At 37.0% G+C, this 27,932-nt stretch overlaps 1 protein-coding gene and 1 long non-coding RNA gene across 10 annotated transcripts in view; one reads left to right on the forward strand and one right to left on the reverse strand.

Moving 5' to 3' along the window:
• LOC109449832 (uncharacterized) overlaps positions 1–857 on the forward strand; it is a 265,241-nt gene extending 264,384 nt beyond the window's left edge. For all 3 annotated transcript variants that reach the window (XR_012495586.1, XR_012495587.1, XR_002137760.2), the window contains one exon: positions 389–857. This is a non-coding gene — a long non-coding RNA (uncharacterized LOC109449832). The remainder of the gene's footprint in view (positions 1–388) is intronic.
• NBEA (neurobeachin) overlaps positions 1–27,932 on the reverse strand; it is a 661,793-nt gene that overhangs the window by 607,311 nt on the left and 26,550 nt on the right. The window lies entirely within an intron of this gene.

The raw sequence follows: 27,932 nt of genomic DNA on the forward strand, positions 1-27,932 counted from the left end.
AGGGTCAAGATCATCAACAGTCTCCCACCTCCGCCTCTGGTCCCACTGGAACGTTTTCAGGGGCAGTAACACCAGGGTGCTGTCATCCCCTATGGGAACTAATGCTTTCTTCTGGAAGGCCTCCTCAAGGACCTGCCTGAGGCTCTTCTTGAGGACACTCTTTTCACAAATATGTCCATACTAATTTGCTTATTTTTTTGTTTTTGTTTTTTTCCATCAGAGATTTGCTTATAAGCAGATAATGCACCACAAACATTCCTCTCTATTACTGAAAACCTTTTGGTGTTGGGGGTCCATGTTTTCAAACTTTTTAAGGATTGTGAGTTTGCAAGAGCTTCTGCTAAACCCTTCACTGTTAATTTTCTTAGGTGTTCTTTCTCTTCTGCAGTTTCAGCTGTATGTTCCAGTTCGGTTCCAGCACCACCACATGAGTCAATTCTTCAGGAACCCCCTCTGCAAGCTCTTCTATGTCACCTTCATCCACACCCACCACAAAGTCATTTGCCATCTCAACCACAGCCTTGTTGATTTTTTGCGACCTCCTCGTCCTAGGCCAATCCTTTAAGTCATAGGTGGGCTGTGATGTCACTAGGTGATAGGAACTTTTCAGCTCCATTATTATCTTATTGGGCCTCTCATATATTGTTGGCCAAAACAACGTTACGCAGTGCATAACTGTATTAAGCGTATCTCCCATTAGATTAATACTCAGATTCAAACACAAATGAACTCCACTTTTCATCATAAAACCTTAAAATCCCTTCACTAATAATCTTCATTATATATTTTAGTGTGTGCATATGTATACACCACAGAGAGAGAGAGAGAGAGAGAGAGAGAGAGAGAGCGCGAGAGAGTGAGAGCGAGAGAGAGAGAGAGGTCTGACAATTAAGGTTGCGAACTCATCCTAGAGAAAGTGCTACATACCTCATTGCTGAATATCACTATGGTCACCTTCGAAGTACTCCCCTTGGGAAGCTATGCACTGATGCCAGCGCCTAGTCCACCCTTCAAAGCAACTGTGGAACTCTTTCTGGAATGGCCATCAGAGCTATCGCCATATTACGCTTGATGCCCTAAATGCCATCAAAATATCCTCCTTTCAGTATTTCCTTGATCTTCGGATAAAGAAAAAAGTCACCGGGGGCCAGATGAGGTGAGTAGGGAGGGTGTTCCAATACCGTTATTTTTTAGTGGCTAAAAACTCCCTCACAGACAGTGCCATGTGAGCTGGTGCACTGTCATGATGCAAGAGCCATGAAATGTTGGCGAAATGTTCAGGTCATCTAACTTTTTCACTCATCCTTTTCAGCACTTCCAAATAGTAAACCTGATTAACTGTTCATCCAGTTGGTACAAATTCATAATGAATAATCCCTCTGATATAAAAAAGGTTAGCAACATCGTTGCAATAAGTTCACGAACTTAACTGTCTGACCTCATATACACATATGGCAGTGTCTATATACAAAGAAATTGTATGGAATCAATCACATCAAAGTCTTACTCAAAAAAGTTATATGAGAACATAATGCATTTAATTTCTAACCTTTGAAATTCTAATTGTAAATAATACTTTAATATCTGAGGTTTTTAAGAGTTGACTGCTTTGATATAAAAATGTAACTTTACTTATTTCCTTCAACTTAAATGTAACTGTGTAACAAATTATTACTTTTAAATGTATGAATAAAAGATAACCAAGATTGTATATTTAAATCTAACATCTACATCCCATCCTTTTATCTAAATCTTAAAATTCAGTCACAAATATACCTGTGCTCTGTGACAAGATAAATAAAATCTGCACACATGAATTCCTGTTATACATACTGTTACTCAAATAAGGTTATTATGTAAGTTCTCTACTGGATCACACAGAAGAATTTTCATAATATGGGTCTTACTCATATATATGGAAGTTTTAAAATGAATAATTTAAATTCTAAAATATTTTGCAACTATAATTATTCTTAATCTTCATAATGTTGTTGAGGCTTTTTTCTCATGATTTTGTTTTTTCAGGCCACATGACTTGAATTAAGTAACAGTATTATATCAGTTAACATGATATTAGTTATATAAAGTAATATGTTTTAGTTCACATAAAAGAAAAAACGAATATTGAAAAAAGAGTGAAAAGTAGTTATATACACTGTGAGTTGGTTTTTGGTATTCATTTTTTAAGGATACCTGGGATCAAATACAGAAACCAATAAATCTCATAAAGAGCTGGAATCATATTACAAAATAAAAACCTACATTTTTGAAGTAAATTTTGTTCATGTATGAGATGAATGCAATAAGGCTTTAATTTATGAAAGGAAAATAAAAACATCTAAATAAAAAGAAGTAGGAAGTAACCATTTTTGTTTTATGTTTTATCACTTTGTTATTCATTTCTTACATGATTAAATTATCTTGGAATTCCAGCACCCAGATATTTTAAAAATTCACTAATTACATTCACAACTGGGTTCATTTTACAAAAATAAACAATTATAAAAGTGTATTAATCCAAGTCATGGGTTATCAGTAGTCATATACTACCCAAAATACTTTTAATAACACAATCGTGCTGAACTATTCAAGGTTGTAATGAGTCTTACCTCCCCCATGCCTGTCTTTACAATTTGCTTCCCATCAAAATAACACAATCTATATTATGGGTGAAAAGTTTAAAAATGCAAGAACAAAAAAAGTTCTAACTAAACCTAGGAGCTGACTTTTAGCAGTAAGAATGCATATATATATATATATGATATATACCCCTCAAAACTTCATCTTCTTGGAAAAGAACAATCATCCTGAAGGGGTTCGGAAGAAGCCTCCCCAAAATGTGCTACTTTGGCATGGGGATTGTTTTGACCTGAAGTGAGCTCAAGAGAAACTTTCACCTCTCCCATAAAGAATTTAAATTGGGGCCTTGCCCATAGTAAGAGCTATTACCATAGGTAACATTTTTATGACCTATCTATAGGGAAGGGAAAACTAATTACTGAACGTCTGCTCTTTGCATTGTCCTGCGAATTGCCCTTCTCCAGGCACGGTACCTCATTCTTTGGCTCAGTGTGTCCAACACACCTCACTTTACCTTTCTGTCTCTGAACCTCCGATGTATGTATATGGGGTCTCTGACTCTCTAGTGTATGTGGAGTTCCTGTACATATGCATGTCATTAAATTTGGTTGCTTTTCCTGTTAATCATATCGTGTCAATTTAATTATTAGACCAGTCAAAATAACCTACCATGGTAGAAGAAAATCTCTTCCTTCCCCAAAATCCATTTAAAAAAATAAAACTATCTCCCTAAACTAAAACCTTTTCCATAATTACTCTCTTCACCCCATAAGAACGACGCTTTCACTTTACCTGATTCTTCTGCTTTTTTCTCGATTCTAATTGTAAAGCCCTAATATTTCTTCCTTCCTCATCAATCTCAGACGCAAACCTTTTCATTTTCCCTAGCTACCACACTGAGCAGTTTCAAAATCCCTCTTTTTTGCTTCCTCACAATATCTTCTCACTTCAAGTCACCACTGAATATCACAACCAAATTCATCTTCCTAAGCCATCACTTAGATCATAATACTCATTTTCTCAACAAGCTTTTTACTAAATTAATGTTTATCTATTATCTGAATTTATTGTCTGAAATCCTACAATAGCTTCTCACAGAATTACTGATCAGGCCCAAGGGGCAATACGGAAAGAGAGCTAGACCCCTGCTTAAACTATGGACAGCAGTGCATTCATTTAATATGCGAGGTACATCAGTTTATTTCTCCTGAGCCCCCATTTCCACATTGTTACTATGATCTCTGAGATCTTCTGGTTCTAGGAAGCAAAGTACTATCATCGCTACCGAGTAGACAACTGTGATGTATCCAATAACTGTGATATCACGGAACGTGAATTTAGAATCTCAAGACCCAAAGGGGGTAAAAATAACTTTTATTTTCAGATGAGGTAAGGGCAAAAGAGAAGATTCGCTGATTTCAGGCTTCCACCTGAGAGAAATGAAGTCTGGGTGACCAGAACAAAGGCTGACCCTCCAACTGGCAGGAGCCGCTTGAGATGAAGTGTTTTAGTGACAGCTACCAGGACAGCTCACGAAAAGGCATCCCTACTTGAAAAGGCTTTCATTAAGAAGCAAAAAGTAATAAAAATATATCAAGCATTTAACTCAAAAGTTGGGAAACTTTTTAAAATGTAAGCCCGAGTAAGTTATCACAAAAGTAATTATAAATGTTAAAGCAGAATTTCATGGTTGGAAAACAGAAAAAAAAAAAAAGTAAATTCAGTCAATAAATCCATAAATGTGATTCCTAGGAGAAAAAAAGAATAACATATAAAACCTTCAGACAAAAAACAGGAAAGACTCTCAAAGTTAAAAGCAAATATAGCAAATAAGTAGACTTCTCATAAGACGTGTTTAATCTGTATTAATATAGAGAGAAAAGGAACTGAATAAAATGTTTCTCAAAGTGTATCTCTTTTGAGTTGTGGGCTTATAAATCTTCTCTTTTTATCTTTACATATTTTCCAATTCTATAAATTTTCTAAGAAGAGAATCTTTTACTTTTATAATCAGAAAAAAATATGTTCCTCTCAGTATCAGGGGTTATATATAAACATTGGACTATAATGTCCTTGAAAATAGGACCCAAATTTATCGTATGAACAATCCATAAGGAGCACCTATAGAGCATGCACTGAAATATTTGAAACTATTTTATATCTATTAAACAAGTATTTATTATCGTTTTGATGATATCAGTATATTCAAAAGCAAGTTTTAAGTAATATTTACATTTTTAGAGTTTTCAATTCTATAGCCCTGTAGCCTATTTGATAAAATAATTCATGCCAATTGTTCCACAAAAATAACCTATCCCTTAGGTACACAATCAGGAGCAAACTTAATGCCATTCAACTTTTCCACCTCTAGTTCTACTCCATAATATCCTAAGTGTCCCTACCTTATACAAGTTCTCCTCTTTATGTATCACAGAAATTTACCAACTTTCCAATCAGAAAATAAAATAAAAGCTAATTAAAGGAATGTGACAGAGTCCAGGAAGATATCTGATTAAGGGTGACACTTACCAAGAAGAAAAGGAACAATTCATTAGCACCAGGCTAAATAACCACTGTTTATTTTCAAATGCTATGTAAAGAGTAGTTTTTACTGACACACAATTGATCACAACACAAATCTTTGGAGTCAGGCTAACATGGGACCAAATCCCAACACTGCCACTTACTAAATTCATGACTTGGCAAGTAACTTCTCAGTATAACACCAGCTGTCTCACAGGGAAGTTGATGATTAAAGAAGCTATTTCATGTAAAGTCCCCAACAGTGACCAGCTTAGACTAGATGCTCAATAAATGTTATGTTCCCTTATTTTTCCAGTATGAGACGGGCAGTCAGAAAAAAAATAGGAAGGAAAACTCACTGCTTCACATGGGAATAATACCCATGACTTTAATTTCATTAGCACTATGTGCTGATCAAGAGATCTAAATAACAAGTGTTTGATATTATTAAATATCAGAACAGTACTTTTTTTAAATACCCAAAACTTTTAGAGAGCTAGTAAAAAAAATGACAAAGAAAGTGTTGCTCTTGATTTTTAGAATAAACACAAACATACATTTCATATACGGCATAAAAATAGTAGTCTCCTTTATGAATGTAGTATCATAACTGTAAAGGATTAAGCCTAATGAAACATCACCTAGCCTAAAATAAATAATCCCTGAAATGAAGACACATACCTAACCTCAGCTTCCATAAATATTTCTTAAAAATCCTTGGGTGTATTAAGATAAGTACGTAGTTTATACAGAATTCCCAACTATGGACAATTACTTCAGTTTTCCTTGATCTGTAGCGTAAACTATGTGCAGAAAGCAGCATCAAAACAACTTTTACTAGAAATAAAGTTTCCATTTTTAGTTCATTTATATCAACAGCTATGGGCAATTACTTCAGCTTTCCTTGATCCGTAGCTTAAGCGATGTGCAGAAATCAGTATCAAAACAAGTTTTACTAGAAACAAAGTTTTCGATTTTTATTTCATTTATATCAATAATTATGGGCAATTATTTCAGTTTTCCTTGATCTGTAGCTTAAACCATTTACAAAAACCAATACCAAAACTACTTTTACTAGAAATAAAGTTTCCATTTTTGTGTCATTTATATCAATTAACACTATATATATATATATATATATATATATATATATATATATATACACACACACATATTTATATTTAATTCAGTTTACTATTATATCTATAGCAAAGAGTTGTTTCTATTTCTTGAAAATTATGTCGCAGTAAACAATAGCAACAATCTATATAGCATTCAGGGTGTGGTAATCAGTTATTTATTCATACTGAATAGGATGAGGCTATCCCACCCCAAAATACACCACTTTGGCATTAGGATTATTTTCAACTAAAGGTAATTAAGAATCAACTTGTATAGGAAGAGTTCTCTGTCTTATCTCCTTATCTGTCTAAAAGCAGGGCATAAATTTAGCTTTGTGGAAGTGGCATAAATATCCCATCTCTCCTGTACTAGGATGAGAAGAACAACACTTACCATGGGAAATGGAGAGCCAGCACCAAGGTGAGACTGCATAAACCAACTTATTAAAATAACCCTTATCTTGCATTAGTTCTCCTAAATATTTCTTAGTCACTACCCACGTGGAGTCCCTTGCAGTCAAAACACTCTCTCCCTTGTTAAGAAGGGTATATAAGTTCCTTGAGTTTCACTTCTGTTCTGTGAACTTCCATGCATGTAAAAGTATTAATAAATTTGTATTCCTTTCCTCCTATTAATCTCGTCAGTTAATTTCACAAGCCCCAAGTCACTGAAGCTAAAAGGATAGAGGAAAAGTTTTTCCTTCCCAACACTACAATAAAATAATAAAAAGTTTAGAGATGGATCTCTAACTCAATTTATATATAAGAAAGTAAAGTTATCTCCGGTTCCTCTATGATCCTACATTTCCCTAGTCTACCCACTTGCAGGCACTTTCCAGTATGACTATTTACAGCTTCTCTTCTCGGCTTAAACTTCCAAGACCTCCTGCCCCATCCTTACTCTAGTGATGGTGGCTTCCTTTGCACTAATGAAATAGAAGCAATTAGAAAATAACTTTGTCATCTTCTATCACATTAACCCTGCAAGTGTACCCATAATATTCACCCTTCCACCTCTTCATATGGATGAACTATCCGGGTTGCCATATAAAGCCAACTTTTCCACCTATGTTTTCTATATTCCATACCCTTTCTTTCCCCTCCTCAAGAAAACAGCTCCAAGAATTGTTCCCAACGTCTGTGTCCCTGCATCTTCAGAGGCTGAGTCATTGCCTCAACTGAATCATTCCCACCAGCCCACAAACACACTCAAGTCCATCCCAGCTTTAAAAGAAAAATAATCATTGACTCTGCCTCACCCACTCAGCTACTAGTGCATTTCTCGACTCTTCTTTATGGAACCCTCTTCATCTCCAAGATTTAACAAAATGTGAATTGGCCCTGGTCCCAGTACTTGTGTCTCTTCTCTGCCCATACTCACTCCCAGATGACTTCACTCAGTATCATCATGGTTTTTAATATCAACTAAATACTGAGTCACAAATGAGTATCTTCAGATCTTACCAGTTGCAGAGTCGTATATCCGATTTCTTGTCTCCTCTTATGTGGATAATAGACATCTAAAAGTTAAACTCGTAATCTGCTTCCCATCCCATGTCCGTATTAGACCCTCTAGCAAACTGCCCAGTTTCAGTCAATGGCAAACTCTCCATCTTTCTAGTTAGTGACCAAAAGTTTCAGGATTGGATCGATCCTTGACTCCTCGCTTTCCCACGCGCACCCATCCAATGGCTAGCAAACCCAATTAGCTATGCCTTCAAATTATATCTAGAATCTGATCAAGTCTTACTACTTGTACTGCTGCCTCCGAGATCTGAAACAGTATCTCTCGTCTGAGTTACTGAAAGAAACTCCTCAATGGTTTCTTTGGATCTACCCTCACCACATAGGGTTTATTCTCTACACAGGTTTTAACAAAACATGTACTAAGCAGAGCATGTTCTCTCCTCTGCTGGAAACACTCCAATGGCTTCCCAACTCAGTTCCCATAAAATCCAAACTCATACAGCAATCAGCATGACCTGCCCCAGCTTCCACCTGTCAGGTCTAACCCACCATCCTCACTTCTGCTCCAGACACACTGTACCTGTGACACTCTCCACTCATTCCTGTTCCCTCCGCCTGCCAAGGTCTTCCCTCGATACCTCCATGGCTCTCTCCCTTCAGATGTCACCTTATCAAAGAGGCTATCCCTAAACTACTTTACTTAAAACAGTTAACACTCAGAACTCATTCTATCCTTCTTTCCCACCTTATATTCTCCATACAAACTTTCCATTCTGACATCATATGTATTTTATGTATATGTTTATTTTATACCCTCTGTATCTAGAATGTCATTTTCATGAGAGCAGAGACTTTAGTCTGTTTTGTACACTGTTTTACCTCTAGCATCTGGCACATATTTGCCATTCAAAAAACACTGGCTGAATAAATGAATTGAGTCCTTTAACAAAATTGACAGAGCCCAATTCCATTGCCCTCCCACCCAGAATTATGAAAGATTGACAAAATATGAAAACAATATTTGATGACATCAAATTGCTATCAAGACAATGAGGAACTGCAAAGCCAGATCCAGAGAGGAAGAAAGGTCAGAGAAGTAAGCCCAGTATTGAAGCTATTTTTCCCCTCAAGGCAAATGGCCACTGCAAAAGCAACAGTTGAAAGGCTGAGAACCTGAACATGAATTTTAACAAACCCAAGGAAATAGTGAGACAAAAACTATCCTTCAGAGACTTATGAGGGAAAGGCCCTTACAAACATGCTTTCTGCTTGCTGCACTGAAGAGCTACTTCCCCAGAGTAAGGGGGCGGGGCGGTGAACAGCCCAAACATGAGAAGCCAATCACAAATGACCACATATTGCATGATTCCGTTTAGAATAGGCAAATCCATAGGGACAAATAGTAGATTAATGATTGCCTACAGTGGAGGGATGAGGGCTGGGGAGGTACAGAGATTCATTTGGGGGTGATGGAAATATTCTGGAATTAAGATAGTAGTGATGATTGTACAATATAAATATACTAAAAGCAACTGAATTATACCCTTTAAAAAGGTTATGACAGTAAATTATATGTAATGGGAATTTTATATCAATTGAAAGAAAAATAGACAAGCCCTGGCAGAGACCAAGCACAAGTTCAAATCAATTCTTGATTGGATTATAACAGTCTGAGGGTGCTAGTGTCTCAAGCCTCGGTGACACCCTAAACCAAATGATGGTTATTAAGAAATGGGACGGGGTTCCACACAAGATGGCGGAGTAGGTAACCAGTGTACTCACCTCCTCCCATGATCACATCAAAAAACCAACTAAATTATGAGACAATCAACCTGGAGAACAATCAAAAGACTAGCTGAATAAAAGTCCTATAACTAAGGATACAAAGAAGAAGCCATGATGGGAGTGGTAGGTGGGGCAGAACATGAAACCCGATGGCCCCAGGTGTGCCGGGTGAGAATGAGGGCTACCTCAGCTGCAGAGGACCGCCTGAGGGCCAGTGCTAGGAAGAGGAGCCCCCACAACAGCTGGCTGTGAAAAGCAGTGGGGATTTGGGTCTCAGGGTGAGACAAAGGCTGCAGGAAACCCAAACACCCTCTTACCTGGCCTGCACAGACTCCTTCACTCACAAGCACTCACCAGCGAATGGGTGGAGGTTCAGGCAGCACAAGAAGACACAGGGAGAAAACAAGTTGTGTGGCTTCAGTGGAGGCCTGAGGAACACCTGCCATTGTCCACGTGTTGAGCCCTCCTCCCCCAGGGCCGGTGGGTGGGTACCATCTTTCTTGTGTTGAGCCCTCCCCAAACCCCCCCAATACACACACACACACACGCAGCCAAATCTGAATCTGCATTAACCACTCACATCACCTAGAGACCCCGCTTCACCCAACTCATGCACCATGAGAGGCTCTTTCAGCAGCAGGTAGGCAGGCCCTCTCAGCAGAGGGCAGAAAGCCTTTGCCAGCACACCACCAGAGGCTCTTTTGGGGGTGGGGACAGCCTTGGGGTCCACACTGCTGCTTATCCTAACACCTCTCAAAGGTCCGCAGGCCCCAGGCAGGTGGCAGCTGGCCTCGGAGTGCAGTGTGCCTCTTATTGAATGTCTCCAGGCTCAGAAATGGCACCAAAAATGAGTCTGCATTAAGCGGGTAAACACCACTCACCCCAGCCTGGTGACTTGCTGACACCCTGCCTCACCCAACTCATGTACCACCCAAGCCTCTCAGCAGATGAGCCTTATGGACTGCTGGCAGGTGACAGCAGGCCTGAGGGTGTACAGGTCACAGGGCCTTTCGGTGAGTGATCCCAGGCCCAGTACTGATGGCAGCTGGCCTTGGCTCCCAGTGTGGCCTTTCCCACATGCCTCCAGGCACAGCACAGGAAGCTATCAACCTCCGAACACTTTGTAGCTTCTACCAGGTAGACCTGGGCCAGACACAGAAAGCAGATGAACTTGGACTAGACGAGAGACTGTCCCAAGGGGCCCCAGAGCCAACATACCCAGTGGCCAGTCTCACATCACAACAGAGTGCCACCTGATTGGCTCCACAAGAGGCACACCCAAAGGGTGGTCTTGGCAGGCACCCTAGCTCACTAAGGCAAACACCGCTCTGTGGGTGGTCTCAGCCCCCACACAGCAGCTCAAACTCTGTGGTCCTGGCCAGTCCTCACAGCCAGTCAGCTGGAAGGTCAATCTCACTCACTGATGTGCCAACAGCAATCAAAGCTCAACTACAATAGGGCACACACAACCCACTCAAGGGACACACCCAGAGCACCCAGTTCAGGTTACCAAGGAGACTGGGCCACTGGGCCCCACAGGACATTTACAATATAAGGTCATCTGGCCAAGACTGGGAGACATAGCAGATCTACCTAATACTTAGAAACAAACACAGAGAGGCAGCCAAAATGGGGAGACAAAGAAACATGTCCCAAATGAAAGAACAGGAGAAAACTCCAGAAAAAGAACCACACAAAATAGGAGGCAAGTATTCTAAAAGATACAAGTTCAAAACACTAGTTATAAGAATGCTCAAGGAACTTAGAAAGAACTTCAACAAAAAGATACTAAGCATAAAGGAGGATACAGAAACCATAAGAAAAGAACAGTCAGAAATGAAGAATACTTAACTGAAGTGAAAAATACACTAAAAGGAATCAACAGCAGATTAGATGGCAGCAGAGGATCAAAACAGTGAATTGGAAGACAAAGTAGCAGAAAAGACCCAATCAGATTAGAAAAAAGGAAAAACAATTTTTAAAACAGAGGATAGCTTAAGGGACCTTTGGGACAACATCAACCATAACAACATTCCCATCAAAGAGGTTCCAAGAGAAGAGAGAGGGGAAGCAATTTAAAACCTATTTGAAGAAATAATGATGGAAAACTTCGCTAACCTGGCAAAGGAAATAGACATACAAGCCCATGAAGCACAGAGAGTCCCACACAAGATGAACTCAAAGAGGCAAACACCAAGATACATAATTAAAATGCCAAAGGTTAAAGACAAAGAGAGAATCCTAAAAGCAGCGAGAGAAAAGCAATTAGTTACCTATAAGGGAGCTCCCATAAGACTGTCAGCTGCTTTCTCAAGAGAAACTGTGCAGGCCAGAAGGGATTGGAAAGAAATATTCAAAGTGATGAAAAGCAAGAATCTACAACCAAGACTACTTTACCCAGCAAGACTGTCATTTAAAATGTAAGGAGAGATAAAAAGCTTCCTAGACAAAAAAAAAGAAAAAGCTAAAGGAATTCATCACCACCAAACCAGTACTACATGAAATGTTAAAGAGACTTCTTAAAGAAGAAGGAGTGGGGGGTGAGGGGAGGGCATAAATATTAATAAAAAAGCAGTAACTATGTATCTATCAATAATCACTTAAAATATAAATGGTTAAATGTAACAATAAAAAGACATAGGGTAGGTGAGTGGATAACAAAACAAGACCCATATATATGCTGTCTACAAGAGACCCACTTCAGATAGAAGGATACTCAGAGACTGAAAGTAAAGGGATGAAAAAAGATATTTCATGATAATGTAAACAAACAAACAAAAAAAGTGGGAGGGTAGCAATACACATATCAGACTAAACAGACTTTAAAACACTCTGGAACAAGAGAGATTTCATCACAATAAAGGGACTAATCCAACAAGAGGATTATAACCCTTGTAAACATTTATATACCCAACATAGAAGCACCTGAATATATAAAGCAAATATTGACGACGGTCATAAAGGGAGAGATCAACATCAATACAGTTAAAGTAGGGGACTTTAGCAGACAATTGACACAATGGATATATCTTCCAGACAGAAAATCAACAAGGAAACAGTGGCCTTAAACAAAAAATTATACCAGATGGAATTAAATACTTATAGAACATTTCACCCCAAAGAAGCAGAATACACATTCTTTTCAAGTACACATGGAACATTTTCCAGGACAGACCACATGTTAGGCCACAGAACAAGTCTCAATAAGTTTAAGAAGACTAAAATCATATCAACCATGTTCTCCACTACATATCAACCATCATATCAACTACAATTATATGAAACTATTATAGAAATCATTTACAAGAAAAAAACTAAAAATCACACAAACATATGGAGGCTAAATAGAATGCTACTGAACAATGCATGGGTTAACAATGATTTCAAAGGAAGAAATCAAAAGATACCTTGAAACAAATGAAAATTAAAACACAATGACTTAAATTCTATGGTCACAGCGAAAGCTTCTACTGCAGTCCTACCTCAAGAAACAAAAAAGTCTCAAATAATATAACTTACACTTAAAGGAACTAGAAAAAGAAAAACAAACAAAGCCCAAAGTGAGTAGAAGGGAGGAAATAATAACGATCCCCGTGTAAATAAATAAAACAGGGTCTAACAAAAACAAACAAACAAACAAAAAACAATACAAAAGAGCAATGAAACCAAGAGCTGGTTCTTTGAAAAGATAAATAAAATTGATAAAACTTAACCAAACTCATCAAGAAAAAAGAGAGAGGACAAAATAAATAAAGTCAGAAAGAGAATTGACAACTGATACCAGATAAATACACAATTATAAAAAAAATACTATGAACAATTATATGCCAACAAATTGGACAATCTGGAAGAAATGGATATATTCCTAGAAACACACAATCTCCCAAAATTAAGTCAAAAACAAACAAAAAAATCTGAAAGCACTGATTACTACAACAAAATTGAATCAGTAATCAAGAAACTCACAACAAACAAGAGTCCTGGACCAGATGGCATCACAGGTGAGGTTTATCAAATATTCAAAGAAAAATTAACACCTGTTCTGAAATTATTCCAAAAAATTCAAGAGGAGGGAAGGTTCACAAGCTCCTTTTATGAAGCCAGCATTACCCTGATTCAAAAACCAGATAAAGACAGTACTAATAAAGAAAATTATAGGCTGATATCCCTTATGAACATAGATGCAAAAATCCTCAACAAAACATTAGCAAACCAAAGGCATACACCATGATCAAGTAGGATCTACTCCTGGGATGCAAGGTTGATTAAATATATACAAATTAATTAATGTAATACACCACATAAACAAAATAAAGGATTAAAATAGTATGATCATTATCAACAGATGCAGAAAAAGCATTTGACAAAATCCAGCATCCATTTATGATAAACTCTCAGCAAAGTGGGAACACAGGAAACATACCTCAACATAATAAAGTCCATATATGACAAACCCATAGCTAACATCATACTCAAGGGTGAAAACCATTTTCCAAAGATCAGGAACAAGACAAGGATGTCTACTTTTACCACTTTTATTCAATGGAGTATTGGAAGTCCTAGTCAAAGCAAAGTCCTAGTCCAAGAAAAAGAAAAAAGGTATCCAAATTGGAAAGGAAGAAGTAAAACTGTCATTACTTGCAGATGACATGATACTATATAGAAAGAACTCCAAAAATTCTACCAAAAAAACTATTAGAACTGATAAATGAATTCAGTACAGAAGCAGGATACAAAAGTAATATTCAAAAATCAGTTGCATTTTTATACACAAATAACCAACTATCAAAAAGAGAAATTAAGTAAGCAATCCGATTTACAGATGCATCAAAAAAACAACAATATGTATATATGAATAAATTTAACCAAGGAAATAAAAGACATGTCCACAGAAAATTATAAGACTCTGAAGAAGATATAAATAACTGGAAGCATATACCATTCTCATGGACAGGAAGAATTAACATTGTTAGAATGGCCCAAAGAAATCTATATATTCAATTCAATCAATAACAAAATACCAATGGCATTCTTCACGGCACTAAAACAAATAATCCTAAAATTTATAAGGAACCACAAAAGACCCCAAAACGCCACAGCAATTTTGAGAAAGAACAACAAAGCTGGACGTATCACACTACCTGATGTCAAACTACACTTCAAGCCTACAGTAATCAAAACGGCATGTTACTGACATAGATAGAGACACATAGATCAATGGAACAAAATAGATAGCTCAGAAATAAACTCAGGACTATATGGTCAATTAATCTATAATGATGGAGGCAACAATACACAATGGGGAAAGGCAGACCCCTCAGTAAGTGGTGTTGAAAAAAACTGGATACATGCAAAAAAATGAAACCAGACCACCTTCTTACATGATATACTAGAATAAACTCAAAATGGATTAAAGACTAAAATGTAAGACCCAAAACCACAAAACCTCCTAGAAGAAAACACAGGCAGTAAACTCTCTGATATTGATTACTCTTAGTAATATGTTTCTAATATATCTCTTCAGGTAAAGGAAGCAAAAGAAAAAATAAACAAATAGAACTACATCAAACTAAAAAGTTTTTGCACAACAAAGGAAATCATTAAAACAAAAAGACAACCTACTAAAGGGAGAAGGTATTTTCACCAATGATACATCCAGTAAGGGATTAATATCCAAAATTTACAAAGGACTCATAACAACACCCCCCAAAAAAATCCAATTAAAACATGGACAGAAGACCTGAATAGGTATTTCTCTAAAGAGGACATACAGATTACCAACAGTACATGAAAAGATGCTCAAAATCACTAATCATCAGGGAAATGAAAATTAACACTACAATAAGATATCCCGTAACATCTGGCAGAATGGCCATCAACAATAAATCAACAAACAGTAAGTGTTGGCTGGGATGCAAAGAAAAGGAAACCTTGGTGCACTGTTGGTAGGACTGTAAACTAGTGCAGCCACTATGGAAAACAGTATGAAGGGGCCTCATAAAAATTGAAAAAAGAACTACCACACGTCCCAGAAATCCCACTTCGGGTACTTATCCGAAGAAATCCAAAAACACTACTTTGAAAGATCTATGCACCCCTATGTTCATTTCAGCATTACTTACAATAGTGAAGATATATTATAGAAGCAAGCTAAGTGTCCATCGATAGACAAAGGGATAAAGAAGAGGTGGTACAGATATACAATGGAATATTACTTGGCAAAAAAAAATGAACTCTTTCCATTTGCGACAACATAAATGGACCTAGAGGTTATTATGCTAAGTGAAATCAGTCAGACAGAGAAAGACAAATACCATATGATTTCAAATATATGTGGAATCTAAGGAACAAAATAAATGAGCAACCAAAACAGAAACAGATTCACAGATACAGAGAACAAACTGATGGATGCCAGATGAGAGGGGGCCTGGGGGACTGGGTGGAAAAGGTGAAGGGATTAAGAAGTACGAATCAGTAGTTACAAAATAGTCACAGGGATGTAAAGTACAGCATAGGGACTATGGTCAATATATTTTACTGACCCCATGCTGCTCCACCAACATTAAAAGGCCCCAAACAAATCCACCCTGTTTACCTTAGTTTGGAAAAGTTTTAAAATGAGAAACCTGACATGAAATGCCTTGGGACAGTTGTTAGGCAGATTAGTCAAAATAAATATTGACGTAAGGACAGGGTCCCTTGGCTCAATTCCTCAGTGGGGACCCAAAGCCTTTTGCACCAGCGTGGATAAAATAAGGGGGTGGAAAGGAGAAGTTTCCAGGATTCCTTTACATAGGAGTCCCATGAACTGTGACACCAAAACCCATTCGTGAAGCTCTGACTGGAGCTACAATTAGATTGAGAGATCATAAAAATATAATGGATAGCATATGATATAAAAGTTGGGATGTTTAAGATATTATGTAAAGAAGTTGTATCAACTTTACCTGAATATTTATCGGAACGGATATTATTTCTGACGTGGGAAAACTATCCCCTACCCAGTATTATAAAACCCAAACCTATGGATGAAGCCCTAGTAGAAGCTACAGTCACGTAGGAATATAAGAGTTGATGGAAGTAAGGTAAAGGTTTGTAGAACTGGTATATTTGATCAGGCTTCATGTGAAGTACTTGAGTCTCTTTTATCTGATTGTATTATAGGGATGGACATTGTATCTGACGGGGAAACATTGCCCCTATGTAGCATTGTACAAGGGAAGGCATGTAAATCGCCCTCCAAACAATAGTAATTGGACTTGCCAAATAGGACCCAGTAAGACTGAGCCCACACACATGGAATAGAAGAAGCTGGGGTGCTGGAGACAAATTCTCTGTTTGACAGACATCCCTGTGTGTAGCACAGACTGGGGCTTCTGGGGGCTTCTGGGGGCTTCTGGCGAGAGGCGGAGTGAGTGCCTCCCAGCAAAGCCTATTGGAACTTGGGACTAAAGGGTTGACATCTAAGGGGCACTTCCTACCATGCTACTGGACACCATTAATTGAAGCTGCCCCTGTGACTAAAGGACAGAAACTTATCCTGAAACCTGAAATAGCCATCGTGTCCAGGATGATGTCAGAGAAACCCTCTAATGGGGATGGCAGTGCCCAGAAGTCACGTAAGAAAAGGGACGTGGTTTACACAGGATCCCGCTGCCTGGGGAACACAGGAGGAGACCTGGGGAGCGGGGAGCCTCTTTACCGAGAACGCACTCTGGAACAGGATGTGGAGCTGCGGGACTATACTGCCACCTGTACAGCGCCCTACAAACTGGTCCTCGCTGACCAACAGAGCTGCTCAGTTTGTGGACGGCAGTCCCAAGGTGAACAGACAGCATTCTGTTTGCAAGGCCGTCATTCTGATCAAACTAAAGAAGGTTAATAGCTCAGCCTGGTGTGCTATATTGCATGCTGGTTCCTTAGCTCAATGGAAGCATTAAACAGAGGGAAAAGCCCCTATGTTTGGGGTTTTACTGACTCATGAGCAGTGGCCAACGGCCTGGCCCTCTAGTAAGTGCCCCTATACGGACCACAAACCTATAGAAATCACTACAGGAATTTGAGGGGTGCCTCAGGGCAGGACATGTTGTCCATCAGAACTCTCAGATTCCGAAGTGACCGGAACCAGCAAGCAGGTATCTTCATGTCTCACTTAAGGTGGTCACCTGAGCCCAGGAAGTGAGCAGACATGGGGCACTGCAGCAAAGCAGGGATGGGCTGAATCTAGACAAGTGCCTCTTGCAGCCTGTGAGGCACAAAGTGCCAATGAGAACTGTTGGCCAACACGACATGCAGACACTGCAGATGGCCATGTGGCAAACGGCCTAATGGGAAGGCGCTGATCATAGCTGGCGAACACCTTGGTGCTAGCAGCCCTGCAGGCTACAAATGAGTCTTACAGGAATAGACACTGACTCTGAGCTGCAGCAGGCGCTCAGCTCAGAGTGCTGTGATATACTAACCACAACAGACAACGCTGCACCAGGGACAGCTGACGCTCATTTTTTCAGACCAAGAAATACATTTCACAGCCTCTTAGCCAACAATGGGAAGAGAGATATACTCCTCGGAGTAACAGTTTGATAGGGGACTGGAATGCACAAACAAAGCACTGGTTGTCTGAAATGGAGGGAAATAAAAATCAGGAAGGGCTTGCTTAAACACCTTCACAAGTGTGTGCTCATACTAAAGATAGGTAGGTATGTAGGTAGGTAGGTAGATAGGTAGGTAGATAGTAGTTATATAGACAGATATATCTTATAATCCATGTAAAATATTTACAAAGTATCTAAACTTAGTAAATTATAGATGGCATTATCAGTAGTTCCTTATTTCCTAGGCAAATCTAATGTTAGCAAGTGTATCTAACTATCCTTCTTCCAAACAGGACCATCGCTTAGTACTTTGTTCTCCTCTACACTTCTTTCTCTCCCAACTCCTATGCAATTTTTAAATTATATTCACATTTCACAACATGTTTTCAACATGTTTTATTACCTCCTGTATCCCAGTATTTTATCTTGGTTCACTGCTCTTCTTGCTAGAGTACACATATCATTAGTAGTACTTTCAGCAATGATCAACAGAGAACAGATTCTGTGTCCTGGATGCCTGACACTGTATTTATTTGTATGTTATTCTAAAATGTTAACTTGTCTGGATAGGACATTTCTAGATTTAAGGTTATTTTCCCCTAGCCCTTTCATCAGTTTACTGTCACGTGGAATCTGATGGTGCCGGTAAGAAATGTGCTGTCCATCTGATTCTCAGTCCTCTGCAGATAAACTGGTGGTATTTTAAATACACATAAACAGAGAGAGAGAGAGAGAGAGAGAGAGAGAGAGAGAGAGAGAGAGAAGGAGGGAGGGAGAGAGAGAGAAAGAGAAGATAGATATAGACACACCAACAGATGGCAGGCATCGTAGTTTAATTTGCACTTCCCTGGTTATGAATGTGAGCACTGTATAATGGGTAAGAGTCTGGGCATTGAGATAGACTGCCTGTTAAAATCTAGACACTGACACTTACTGACAAGTTACTTAAACATGCATCTGTGCTCAACTTCCACATCTGTAGAGAGAGTATATTAATAGTACTGATCTCACAGTGTTGCTGTGAGGTTTAAGAAAGAGAGTCAAATGAATTCAACCCCATGATGTTGAATGAAAAAAAAAAACACTGAAAAATTCATATATAAGCTTCCAGTTCATAAATCGTTTTTTAAAATCATAAATAAATAGTAACAAATAGTTGAAGTACACCTATATTTTTTTTAAAAAAAATGTAAAAAGGAAGAGAATTAAAATATAATAGTCATAAAATCAGTTACTCTAAGGAAGATGAGGAAAATGGGACTGGAAAATAACAGACAGCTTCAACAAAATTGGTATTATTCTAGGTCACAAGTTGGATGGTGGGTTTATAGGTATTTTATTATTGACAATGGAGACTGAATGAGGAATAAAAGATCATTATATAATGTTTCCCAAATACATAATATCTGAATTTACCTTTTCACAGCAAACCTGATCACAAGTCTTCACATGTACTGGAAAAGTCTGAGAGCAGATACACTAAAATTAAGAATATTAAAAAGTATATCAAGATACTCTCAGAAGCCAGAGAAGATTGAAGAACATGAGTTTCTAATTACCCATCAAAATGATTATGTGATTTTCACCCCCAGGCCTGCCAGGAAGACATACAGCTAGTACAGAGAACATATATATATGTTTTCATAAGATTATCAAAAAATAAGAGTGGTCCAAGGTCAAACAAGCCAAAGACTCTCACGTGTGCATAACTGAAATAGCATTCAACTGGATCTGAATTTGGCAGAAAAGAGATTTAAGAAACTGGATGTCTCAATGAGGACATGTCAGGTTGCTGGGAACGGAGCACAGCAACATATGCTGATATCAGAATAGGTAATTATAACATTAAAAAAGTTTAAACCAACAGTTCTGGTGATTCCAAAGTTCAATGTCTGGCCAGATATGCTGGTTGCTAAAGTGGCATGAAAACACAAATTGTTGGAGCAGGGGTGAACTGAGAGGCCTGCTATACAGGGGACATTTACCTGTGAGATAAAATTATCCACGATGCTTAGGAGAAAGATAGGCTACAAAGGAAAATAGTGAGCCAGGTGATAAAAGTCCTTGAGGGATATCCTACAGGTTAACAAATAATGGCAATAAGGATAGGAACACGTATGATAAAGCAGATATGGCATAGATTTCAAAGTGAGAGGAATTACTGAAAGAAGACGCTTTTAAAAAGTGATCTGGAAGCAAAATATCTAGAGAATGCCAAGTGCTTTGCTCATCTTGAGGTACCCTGAACTTGAGAGCATGAAAAAGCACTTAGATTTCAAGAAAGGAAGTAAAAGAGAATACTGAAGGGAAAAGGGAGGAATAAAAGAAACTTTTTTTTTATGAAAAAGGAGATAATGATGAAGAAACAGGCCAAAGAAAGAAAAGGCCATGTTTTCTCACAACTCTAAGCTTCCACACATGCTTGAAATGCCCTTTTTAATTCCAATGATCTGGCTGACAGGACTCAGCTCAGGAGTTAGTTCTTAAAGGAAAGTATTTTATAGCCCACATCCCCAATTTAGTGCCATTTCCTAAGCACATACATCTTGTGCCTATCTTTATGAAAGCAATTATCAATGTGTGATTGCTATTGTTTCATTATCTGCCTACTAGATTAATGTGAGCTGAGTAAAAACCAGGTATTTAATTGCTCCGACCCATCACAGTGCCTGGCAAATAAGTACTCAACACACGGTGAGCACATGCTGAATCACTGCACAAGATTACGGAGAGGAAATGTGTTCACAGGGGTTTGCATCTGGGCAATGCCCACGGAAGAATAACATGCAGAACTGGGAGAGGTGAGGACATGGCTTAGCATGAACCTCAAGGGATCTACTTGAACAGCAAAGGAGCATTTCCGTCAAAATGAATACGACTCATTTTAACTAATGAGTGTATTTTAATTCACAAATCTGTTTTCACTTTTTAAAACTTGAGCTTAACAAGAACTAAAGTAATACAAGTGTATTAAAGTATTACTTATTTCATTATTAAAGTATTAATTAAAATTACTAAAATAGCAAACTTAATTTCTGTCCCACTTCATATATAGCTTTGTCATCCCTAAGTCAGTGAGGAAGCACGAACAATGGATTAAACACCTCTCGTTGATCAAAAAACAATTTTAAATCTTATTCTACTAAATTATTGAAGAATAAATGCAGGACTAAATTTTACTCAAGTTTTACTTGTTTTCTGTCAGAATAGGCATTTACAATATTTCACTAATTCTATATTAAGGTAAAAGATGTGCTGTTTTAGATCCATGACTTCATCAAGTCTACACGTAAAAAATATCTCAGCATGAAGCTAGAGTGTGTCTATATAAAGAGGAGTAAAAATAAGCCCAATGGCACTCTGAGAAAGGTACTATGATGCATCTCATTGGTTTCATTATAATAAGGTCAGTTGGAACCTGCACTAAAGCAGGAAACTATAAAACTGTGGGGATACTAGGGAACCTGTCCTCAGGACTGACCACTGTCAGTACAGCACACGAGCTCTGACAGTAGAGATATGTGGATCCTCGTTTGCTGCCAGCAATTACAACCAGGAATGCAACTTGGAATAACAGCTTCATAGTACTCAGCCTCAAAAGTGACATCCTTAGAAGGTAAAAAGATTTTTTGATAACAGCTTCGATATTTTGTTGTAGAAGGTTGGTAAAAGTATAAAGAATAACTATTTAGTTTTTCATAAAATGGATCATTAGGCAAAAAAATTAAGTTTAAAGGATATCATGTCTGTAACTCATAAATAATGTACGTTATATAGCACAACTATATTAAAATAACTATATTCATATACAAGAGTTTTTGATATATTAGCTTGTTGGTTTGGAAAGCAAAATAATTACCAATTGGGAAATAATATTAGGGAAGAATGTCAGCATTTTAAACCTGAAAAGTATTTTATTATAGACTATCTATTCCAATCGCTCCCTTCATGGAAATGCTATGCCTTTACAGAGTCAAATGGGTAATGCTCAACCTACTTGCATACTCCGAAAAGTCTAAAATACCATATTACCTAGAACTAAAATTGTATGTGCTGTCCTAAACATCATCTCCCTTTGTTCATTAAGTGTAGATAAATTCAGTGTTGTTAAACCATTTACCTCACTGGAAATCAAATTTTATTATTTAATAAAAATAATTTAGTAGAAAATGGGAGAGAAGGGAGGGTAAGGAAAGAGATCCTTCATGATTAAAAAAAAAAAAAGTTGGAAATCATGAAACCTCTACAACCGAGGTCAACCACTACAGCAATGGACAGGCCAATATGCAGGTTTCCTGACTTGCGGTGCGGTGGCCTTCCTCCCAACCACTTTGAATACACAACATAAATAATGCCATTAACAAACACCAAAGTATTTACAGTCATTGCTATGGAGTGAGGAGATTACCGGTAATTTTTAATTTCTTCTTTAAGTATATTTGCAAAAACATCTGCAATAAGCATATATAATATAATCAGAAAACACACGACTGCATGCCCACACACACAAGAGTAACCTTTCCTAAAACCAAATCTGTCAAACACAAAAATCATGTTCAAAACTATGAGTTTCAAATGTGCCCCTATCATTCCATTCTCATAACCTATTCCATTATTCTATAACCTATGCATATGTTTTCTCACTTATAAAATAAGGATAATAATAGTTGGTTCCCCCTTTACGTTTGACTAATTATCGCTGTGACAACTCAAAAGAGCAATTGCAAAATAAGTCTACTAGCTCATTTCTAAAACCTAGTGAATTTCCCTACAGTATAAATCTCATCATAGTCAAGATTACACAGGTATATAACTTTTTGAAAGGCCCACCTCCTCTGACTATCATTTCAGGTATCAGTATTCATTCAACAAACATGCTTGAACCCCAGTGTTGCTACAAGTTCAATATAATGTGGCAAGTTAATTCCCATGAGATGAAAATAAAATTAAAATAAATAAAACCACACCAATTTTTTATTGTATATTAATTTTACATTTATATAATGTCAAGATTCATCTAGTTACTCAAGAATGTTTCTTCAAGTAGCAAGTTTGTTTTTTTAGGTTTTATAGCAATAATCACACTTTGTGAAGTAACTATGAGGTTGTATTCATTTTAACATTCAAGACCATTATACAACTTTAAATAGCTGAAAGCACTAGATTAGAAGTGAACATAAGACCTAGATCCATATTCTAACACCATCTCAAATTAATAATGAGATCTTGTGCAAGTCACTTAACATATCTGCTTTTCCAAATTCCCACAGCTACAGGTAAAGGCTCAGGCTCAGAGCTAACTCTGATCAGGCCTAGCAGAGTAATAAGGACCCAAGTCCCAATTGAGAATCAGTCTTTCTGCTTTGTGCTCTAAGTCAGATATTCGGGGGTTGGGGGGTCAACTTTTGATCCCTAATGCTCACTGGGTTTACCTAGTTTTGGAAAATAGGATTCTGCATTGGTTCCCTGAGCTAATTGTAGTTCCCCTGCCAGAAAGTCAAGGGCAGAGAAAACCTAAAGCTGAGGTCCCAACCACCTAATATTCTCCCAATAGTCCTTATCACCAGATTTTTCATTCATCTCCAGTGACTAATTCAACATAGAATAATTCTTCTGTGTAACCATTAAGTGAATAACTACTCAAACATAAACATCATCATTTGCCCATTCTACACACCGTGTCAAACACTTGGGGTAGCAGAGCCAATCTAAAACCAACTCAAATGCACCAAAATCCCAGATATGTGATTTGAACTTCTAGGGTCAAAATTACCACCTTATACCTTTCAGCTGAATTCTCTACTGTACAAGGTCCCTTCCTATGCCAACTCATCAGTGAGTCAAAACTTACAGGCATAATTATAATGAAACTCTTTTTCTCACATATAACAAAACAGCAAAGGGAGAGAATATTCTCCCAATTTAAGAGATGAAAACATTAAGGATACAAATATAGTAAGCGGCAGCTGAAAAATAACTATTAAAACTAATTACATATATCAAAATACATACCAATAAGTATAGCAAATTTGGTTCCAAATTGGAATATGTAAGATATAACTCCTTTGAAAGTTGTACAATCGTTTTGCAAAGAAAATTTTAATATGTATCAAGAGTCTTAAAAAAGATTCCATTATTTTAACCTAGAAGTCCCACTTTTTGAAATCAAGCTCCAAAAAATAATCCTAATGATGGAAACATATTTATGCACAAAAGTGTTCTCTACAGCATGTTGGTCATAGTCAACAATTTCTGCAATATGTTAACTAAAAACCATTTAGATTTATATATATGAACACATACATTATTATAATTACACAAATAAGTTTTCTGCATTAGGTAAACATCTAAAGGAAAAACAACAAAAATATTAGCAGCCATAGTGTTTCAGTGGTGGGACAATGAATCACCTTGTTTTCTTTTTATCCTAATATCCTTGTGATATGGTTATATTGATTTCCAAATAAAAATTCTAATGACATAATCAAAATACACAAGTTCATGTACATGTGAATATTAGACTCTGAGAATATAAAATAACCATTCAGCTAAAAAAAAGTCTAAAATCGAATACTTTCTCCCTAATTCTATATTGTACATAGTGTTGCTTCTATGTAACATTTTTTTCATCAAAAGCATCACCATTTGCATCATATAAACATCTTTTATATTTTATATGCTATACTACAGGGAAGGGAAAGATAGAGAAACACAAACCAGACTTCAAAAAATTTACAATTTCGTTGGATATACACAACATAGGCATGAAACAAATATAAGACAACTTTAAAAACCAAGACATAAAATAATTATAAAATTGCTATAAGGCAACATGATACCATATGTATTAGTTTCCTAGGGCTGTGTTAACAAAATACCACAACAAACAAGATGATTTACGCAACAGATATTATATCATCTCACAGTTTTAGAGGCTAGAAATCTGAAATGAATGTCTTATTCCGAGGGCTGTGAAAAAAGGATCTGCTGAAGGCCTCTCTCGTCGGCACATAGATAACCATTTCTCCCTGTGTCTCTTCACATCATCTACCCTCTATGCATGTCTTGGTGTTCAAATCTCCCCTTTTCATAGGAACATCAGTCATACAGGATGAGGGCCCAATCTAATGACTGCTTTTTAACTGGATTATCTCTATAAGGACCCTATCTCCAAACAAGGTCACATTCTGTTACTAAAGGTTAAGACTCTGACAAATCTACCCCAGTGGAGAGGAGGGGAGGGTCAGAATTCAACCCATGCCACCAATGACAGCATTTACTGACTCGCAGTGGCAGCATTATGAGTGACTATTATTACTTCCTAATACCTGGAATTTTTAACTAAAGGAAAATATTATTAAAATTGAAAATTGTTTAATTAAAAAGTATTGGGTCTTTATTGGTCTCTGACTCTAATCAATTCCTAATTATGAATAGCCTCTGGCAGAGGCCTCTTTTTTAAGAACTGAAGTCTCAAAGAGGCATGGGCATCTCTCTGTTACCGTGACTCTCTAAGGAGAATACAAATCAAGTGAAAGTTTTTAAAAATTTCAGGTAAAATGAAATAAGTTTTATCCCAAATTCCAAATAAGGTCAACTCTCACTTTTAAAAAGTAAATCTCATTTTTGAAAAAGAAACCCCTTATACCAGGCCCTATAACAAAAGAGGAAAAAGCAAAGTGAAACGTTCGTACACATGCACAAACACACATATCTGCTCTGGGCGCTTAAAAATAAAAATATATACTAAGAAAATAAAACGAGTGAGCAAAATAATTCTATTCAACACATTGAAACTAGTAAGTACATTAAATAAAACAAGGCAATCACATAATCATAACTGGAACTAGCTGAGAGGTCTTACCCATGACACTTGTCTTCCCTCAACGAGATAAATAATTATACAACTAATATTTTACTATTTTCTTCTTAAAAGGTCTTCCAGAATGGATTGTCAACATGCTCACTTCTGAGAATATTCCTGTCTGTTTCACTCTTAACCTGCAAAATGTTTTTCCTTTCATCATAAATAAATTTTTCCGGTTGAAAGTTACATATTTCTGTTCTGAAAGCTTCATTAAAGTTGATAATTAAAGATTGGTGGAAACCCCTTTCACATCATTGAAATTTAATATTGGCACCTGTCTGAATTATTTCAAAGAAGCCATCAAACTTCATTCAATGTATTTTTCATAACTTTAACTATGTGACCTTTTACCACTTTCTACATATCTTTTCAAAAGAACCATTACCAAAATTGGGCTCCAACACCAAAAAAAATCTAATATTCTAAAATCTAACTAATGTAGAGTGTAGAGAAAAATGACAATACTTTTTCCATATGAACATCTTTGTAACAGACTGAGCTAAAGTCAGACATAACATTATTCACTTCAGTTCAGTTCAGTGTATGCACTGGGCACCATTAACACAGTAAGAACCACAGCCTGGTCCACAGTATTCATTACGTTGTAACCAAGGATTATACTCAAACAATGAGCAGTTGTCATATATCCTGGTTAGTTAGATCTAAATGATGAGCTAAAGTATTACTTAAAGAGAAGTATCTAGTGTTAGAAAAGAAATGGCTCTCATTGACCTAAGGTTTCACTTTATGAAGGTAAAGGAAAAAGAACAAAGCAAGTAGAAGAAAGGAAGTAAGGAGCACAAATCAATGAAATAAAGACAAACAACAGAATTAACAAAGTCAAATTTGATTATTCGAAATGATTCATAAAATTGATAAACTACTAGCTCAACTAAATGAGAGAAAGAAAAGCACAAATTATTAATATCTGGAATGGATTATCACCACAACTCTTACAGACTTTAAAAGTATGCTACAGAAATATGTATGAACAATGTTATGGCGACAAATTCAACTACTTAGATAAACCGACAAATCCTTTGCAAAACACAACTTTCCAAATAGACACAGATGAATGAAAATCAAAATAGCCTGTATTTATTAAAAAGTTAAATCCATTATCAAAAATGCCTCCAACAAAGAAAAGGGCCCAGATGTTTTTACTGGTAAATTCTATAAAACTCATTCATAAAACAGAGTTGGAAAGAACACTTTCAAAGCCATTTTAAGATAACCCTAATAGTAGAACCTGACAAGGTCATTACAAGAAAATGAAATTACAGACCAAAATCTCTCATGAATACATAGACACAAAAATCCTTAAAAAGTGTTAAGTAAACCAAATCCAGCAATATATGTGATGAAAAATGCATCATAGGGTTATCCTAAGAAGGCAAGGTTGTTTTAAGACTCAGAAATCAATTTAAGATCGCCAATGGGAATGGAACACGGTACAATCACTCTGGAAAACAATTTGGCAGCTTCTTAAACAGATGCACCACATGATCGAGAATTCCACTCCTAGGAATCTATGAATATATATGTCCATACATACTTACATGCAAATGTTCATAAAAGCATTATTAATAAAAGCCAAAAATTGGAAACAATTCAAATGTCCTTTAACTGGTAAATGGATAATCAAAATGTGGTGTATCCACACATGGAATACTATCTGACAATAAAAATGAACATGGATGAGCCTCAAGAACATAATGCTAAATGACAGAAGTCGGACATGAAAGACCATATATTGTGTGACTCCATTTATATGAAATATCCAGAAGAGGCAAATATAGAGATTAAATTAGTGATCACCTGAAGCTGGAAATGTGACTACAAGTGGATATGAGCTTCCTTTTGGGGAAAGGGTGGCGTTGGAAATGTTCCAAAAGTACATTATGATTATAGTTGAATGACTATATAAAAACAGTAAACCTCATTGACTTGTATGCTAAAAACAGGTGACCTTTATGGTATGTAGATCATACCCTA

This window comes from Rhinolophus sinicus, linkage group LG04 (genome assembly GCF_036562045.2).
Source record: "Rhinolophus sinicus isolate RSC01 linkage group LG04, ASM3656204v1, whole genome shotgun sequence".
Lineage (NCBI taxonomy): Eukaryota > Metazoa > Chordata > Mammalia > Chiroptera > Rhinolophidae > Rhinolophus > Rhinolophus sinicus.